The sequence below is a fragment of the Lipotes vexillifer genome, unplaced genomic scaffold, assembly GCF_000442215.2.
Source record: "Lipotes vexillifer unplaced genomic scaffold, Lipotes_vexillifer_v1.1 scaffold760, whole genome shotgun sequence".
Lineage (NCBI taxonomy): Eukaryota > Metazoa > Chordata > Mammalia > Artiodactyla > Lipotidae > Lipotes > Lipotes vexillifer.
Genome location: NW_006772931.1, coordinates 501,678 through 507,908, shown reverse-complemented (window position 1 = coordinate 507,908; position 6,231 = coordinate 501,678). Strand labels below are relative to the sequence as shown.

General features: G+C 35.1%; 1 protein-coding gene across 1 annotated transcript in view; it reads right to left on the bottom strand.

Moving 5' to 3' along the window:
- B3GLCT (beta 3-glucosyltransferase) overlaps positions 1 to 6,231 on the bottom strand; it is a 90,369-nt gene that overhangs the window by 971 nt on the left and 83,167 nt on the right. The window lies entirely within an intron of this gene.

Here is a 6,231-nt window from a genome sequence, read left to right as displayed (position 1 = left end):
AAAGCCTAGAAAAGGAAACACTTTGGAGACAAAGCAAATCAGCGGTGTCCTGGGTCTGCGAATGGGGGTGGGGAATGAGTGCAGATTCACGCAAGGGAATTTGGGGGGCATGACCCTAGTGTTTTAAAACCGGGTTTGTGGTTGCCTAGCTCTGGAAATTTGCTAAAATTTTTCAAGGTACCATTCACACCATTACTGTGTGTGAATTGTGTATGGTATATAAATCATACCTCAGGTACAGCTGTAAAAAAAAGAAAGTGTGTCTAAAATACAATCAATCTTCATTTGTTACACTGTTGAGTGTGCTGTAATCTTTACAGATAAGAAGGTTTACATTTTGCCCAATTTCTGTCCCTCTCATGCAGTTTAAGCCAGCGCTCTTTCCGTGTGTACAGCTTCCCACCCTGCTCCGCCTCTGCTCCCAAGTCCTCGTTCCTCACACTGACCCTGCCTGTCTGGGATTTCCTTTTGGCATGTTGGGCACAGAGGTTGATTATAGACTTCTCAGCATCACAGATGCCTCTTTGTATGCATTTTACTCTTCTAGTTTTGTCTTGTTCTTTTCCATGACCTCATTTATCAGAAATGATTAGCACATTCTAATGCTTAATAATCCAGCTCTTCACTTGCACAGGTGACTCCTGAGAGGCAATTAATCACTTCTGGAATCTGCATTAATAAAGGCAAAAGTATTGTGGATTTATTTTTTCCTGTGTTACATCTATTTGTATCTCCAACAGTTCATTTTTAAGTGGGAAAAACAAGCAACAATTTTAATATATTGCTGGACTCAGTTTGCTAATATTTTATTACGGACTTTTGCATCTATGTTCAAGAGTAACACTGGCCTGTCCTTTACTTCTGTATATAATGTACCATTTTAATTCGTTAACTTTTCAGCTTTTTTTTTTTTTTCTTTTAGTGATTTTCTTAGTGCTTGCTCTAGGGATACAATGTACATCTCTGACATTTTAGGTTAATGTTGGCCTCATAAACTGAGTTAGGAAGCTTTCTTGCTTCTCTAATTCAACTTCATCAATGTATATAAGTTTAAATACATTATCTATTTCTTCTTGAGAAATAGCCTTGCTTAAAAAGTGTAATCTAGAAATTTCTCCATTTCATTTATTTTTCAATTCATTATTAAAAAAAATTTTTTAGTAGCTTTATTGGAGTATAATTGCTTTACAATGCTATGTTAGTTTCTGCTGTATAACAAAGTGAATCAGCTATATGTGTACATATATCCCCATACCCCCTCCCTTTTAAGCCTCCCTCCCACCCTCCCTATCCCACCCCTCTAGGTGGCCCCAAAGCACGGAGCTGATCTCCCTGTGCTATGCAGCAGCTTCCTACTAGCCATCCATTTTACATTTGGTAGTGTATATATGTCAATGCTACTCTCTCACCTCGTCCCAGCTTCCCCTTACCCTCCTATGCCCTCAAGTCTGTTCCCTACATCTGTGTCTTTATTCCTGCCCTGCCGCTAGGTTCATCAGTACCGTTTTTTTAGATTCCGTATATGTGCATTAGCATACAGTATTTGTTTTCTCTTTCTGACTTACTTCACTCTGTATGACAGACTCTAGGTCCATCCACCTCACTACAAATAACTCAGTTTCGTTTCTTTTTATGGCTGAGTAATATTCCATTGTATATATGTGCCATGTCTTCTTTATCCATTCCTCTGTTGATGGACACTTAGGTTGCTTCCATGTCCTGGCTATTGTAAATAGAGCTGCAATGAACATTGTGGTACCTGACTCTTTTTGAATTACGGTTTTCTCAGGGTATATGCCCAGTAGTGGGATTGCTGTGTCGTATGGTAGTTCTAGTTCCAGTTTTTTAAGGAACCTTCATACTGTTCTCCACAGTGGCTGTCTCAATTTACATTCCCACCAACAGTGCAAGAGGGTTCCCTTTTCTCCACACCCTCTCCAGCATTTATTGTTTGTAGATTTTTTGATGATGGCCATCTGATGGGTGTGAGGCGATACCTCACTGTGGTTTTGATTTGCATTTCTCTAATGATTAGTGATGTTGAGCCTCTTTTCATCTGTTTGTTGGCAATCTGTATGTCTATTTTGGAGAAACGTCTATCTCCATTTCATTTAAATTGTCTAATTTGTTGGCATAATTGTGGTAGGGTACATAATGATGCCCCTCCTTCATTTCTGATTTTGGCAGTTTTAGTCTTCTCTCTCTTTCTCTTGGTCAAGCTAGCTAAAGGTTTACCAAATTAGAGCTAATTTTTGGCTTAATTGATTTTCTCTGTTTTTCTGTTATATATTTCATTGATTTGTGCTCTGATCTTTAGTATTTCTTTTATTCCACATAGTTCAGATTTGATATTCTTTTGCTTCTCAATGTAGAAACTTAGATCATTGATTTAATATCTTTATTCCTTTCTAACATGTTTAAAACTGTAAACTTCATTCTAACCAGTATGTAGCTGCAGTCAAAGTTTTTGATATGTTGTGTTTTCATTTTCATTCCATTGAAGGTATTTTCTAATTTTCCTTATTTATTTTTTGACTCATGGGTTATTTTAAAGTGTGTTGTTTAATTTCCAAATATTGGGGGAATTTCCCCAATTTTTTTTCTCGATTTCTAATTTCATTCCATTGTTCTGGGAGGTGAGTCTTGTTTTATGACTTAGCATATGGCCTGTCCTGGAGAATGTTCTATATACATTTGAAAAGAATGTTCATTCTTTGTTGTCGGTGAAATACTTTATATGTGACAGGTCATGTAGTTAATACTTGTCTATTTCTCTTTTCAATTCTGTCCCTTTATGTTTCATGTAATTTGAAGATCTGTTGTTAGCTGTATATATACATTTATAATTGTTTTATTCTCTTGATGTATTGACCTTTGTCATGAAATGGCCCACTTCCTGTCTAGTAATATTTCTGTTCTTAAAATCTATTGTTTTTAATATTACTATAGCCACTCAAGCTCTCTGTGATCAACTGTTTGCATGGTATATCTTTTTTATTTAAATTTTTAAATTGTAGTTAATTTACAACGTTGTGTTAGTTTCAGGTGTACAGCGAAGTGATTCAGATTTTATATATATATATATATATATAAAATCTGAATATATATATAAAATATATATATATGAAATACATATTTTATATATATTCTTTCCATTATAGATTGCAAGACATTGAATATAGTTCCCTGAGCTACATACAGTAGGTCCTTGTTGTTTACATATACACGCTACTATATATAAAATAGATAAACACCAAACTCCTAATTTATCCCCCAACCCCCACTATCTCTTTTGGTAACTATGTCTGAGAGTCTATTTCTGTTTTGTAAATAAGTTCATTTATATCATTTTTTTAGATTCCACGTACAAGTAGTGTCATATGATTTTTGTCTTTATCAGACTTACTTAATATGATAACTTCTAGGTCCATCCATGTTGCTGCAAATGGCATTATTTCATTCTTTTCTGTGGCTGAGTAATATTCCATTATGTATATATATCACATCTTCTTTATCCATTCCTCTGTTGATGGACATTTAGGTTGCTTCCCTGTCTTGGCTATTGTAAATAGTGCTGCAGTGAACGTTCAGGTGCATGTATCTTTTCAAATCATGGTTTTCTCTGGATATATGCCCAGGAGTGGGATTGCAGGATCATATGGTAACTCTATATTTAGTTTTTTAAGGAACCTCCATATTGTCCTCCATAGTGGCTGCACCAATTTACATTCCTCTCTATGATCAACTGTTTGCATGGTATATCTTTTCCTGTTATATTCAACCTGTTTGTGTCTATGAATCTAAAGTATACTTGACTCTTATAGACAACATATAGACAAATCATGCTTTTTATCCAGTCTGACAATCTCTGCCCTTTGACTGGGGTATTTAGTCCATTCATATTTAATGTGATACTTGATATAGCTGTATTTTCATTAGCCATTTGCCACGTTATATGCCATTGTTTTTGTTTTTTTTGATACCTTGTTTTTATTTCCTTTTGCTATATACCAGGATGTGGTATTGCTGCAGCATATGGTCCTATATTTAATTTTTTGAGCAACCTCTACAGTTTTTCTGTAGTGTATATGCCATTTTTTTATACATTTTTTTTGGTCCATCTGTTCCTCCTTTATTGCCCATTTTTATTAAAATCTTTTAGTGTACATTTAAGTCTCTTTAAAACTATAGCTAAAACGTCAAAAAAGATACTTTCTTAAAGGTTTCTCTAGGGATAACATGTATCATTAACTTATCGGGTTAATACTGACTTAACTCCAACAAAATTAACCTTGCCCCAATAAAGCTCCACTTCTTCCCCTTGCCTTTGTTCTATTGTCATCATATATATTGCATTTATCTATGTTATAAAGTCAACAATATAGAGTTATATTGTTTCAATCTTGTGAAAGAAATTAAGAGAAAAATATCTGTATGTATATATACACATCCATATATTTTATGTTCATACGCAGACACATTTTTTTCCCCTCTCATATACACACATATGTGTATATATACACACAAATATGTATATACATAGTCTTTTCCAGTGTCCTTAATTCCTTCCTAATTCCAGGTACCACATGGTGCCATTTTCTTTCAGCCCAGAGAATTTTCTTTAGTTTTTTTAAGGGAAGGTCTGTTAGCAAAGAATTCTCTCACTTTTTGTTTATCTGGGAATGTCTTTATTCCACTTCCATTTGGGAAGGATAGTTTTACTGGATATAGAATTTCTGGTTAACTTTCTTTTTTTCCTTCTGTCTTCAGGCCTCTTATTTCTAATGAGAAATCAGCCAGTAACATTTTAATTTCCATTTTCATTAGGTTTTTTGTTGCTTTTAAGATTTTCCCTTTGTCATTGTTTTTCAATGATTTGACTCTAACATGTTCATGTGTGATTCTTTTCCTGATTATCCTACTTGGGCCTTTTTGAGTTTCTCAGATCAATAGATTGTTTCTCATTACATTTTTTGAGAAAATGTATTTCTTCAAAAAAATGGTTTTCGTCCCTTTCTTTCTCCCTTCTCTTTTTAAAAAGGACCCCCATTAAATGTATGTTGGTATACTTTGTTTTACCACTTGTCTTTGAGGCTGTGTTCATTTTTCTTCAGTCTTTTTTCTGTTCTTTGGATTAGGTAATTTCTGTTGATCGGCCTTCAAATTTACTGATTGTTTCTTTTGCCATCTCAAATCTACTGTTATGTCCATTTAGATAATTTCTCATTTCTTTTTTTGGGTTTTACAACTATAGAATTTTCATTTGGTTCTTTATCATAGTTTCTATCATTCTGTTGACTTGTTGCCATTTGTTGAGTTAACGTAATCATATTTTCCTTTGACGACAGTTTCCTTTAATTCTGTGAATATAGTTTTTTTTTTTTTAATTAGCTGCCTTGAAGTCTTTGTCTGTCTGTCAAACCCAACATCTGGTCCCATTCAGAGTCCGTTTCTGTTGATCAGAGTCCGTTTCTGTTGATCAGAGTCCATTTCTGTTGACTACATTTGTTCCCTGAGTTCAATGTTTCTTCACGTGTTTCACAGTAATTGATTGGAAACTGGTTATTTTTAAATAATGTATTATAGCAACTCACAAATGTGTTTACTACTCTTTTTTAAAAACTAATTTGCCTGAACTTACACTGTGGAATCTTTCTCCCTAGAGTGTGTGGCTGCTCGTTTCTCAAGTTTTAGTTCTTATTTTTATTCTTTAGGATGACTTTCTAGAAGTCACTCCTGTGCCTGAATAACTTAGTAGTTAGTTTGTAATACAGGCAGAGATTGTGCTCAAACATCTCAAGCCCATAAAGCTTCAATCTGTGTGTGGATTGGAAAGGACATTCAAAGCTTCAGTGGGTTTTCAAACAAACATGCCTTGGCTTGTTAATTACTTTCATCCACTGTCGCGTGTACATGCACATAGCTTCCCAGTGGGCCAGAGAATTGTGGCCAGCTTCTCTAGCCCTGCTATGCTCTCTTATTTCCAGGGTATTAGGTATTAAACTTCTGATCAGTAATTCCTTCACCGTAACTGAGACTGCAACCTCAGGCCAGTGGAGATGCAGGTTTTTCTTGTTTGTTTCCTACCCAAATTTGACAATTTTAGCTGACATACCTGTGGGTTTTCATCTCTCCCACAAATCAAGTCCACCCCCTCTGACAGCAAACCTGTTGTTGTTTTTTTCCAGCCAGGCCCACACTGGTGAAACTACTGCTGCTCTCTCCAACCAA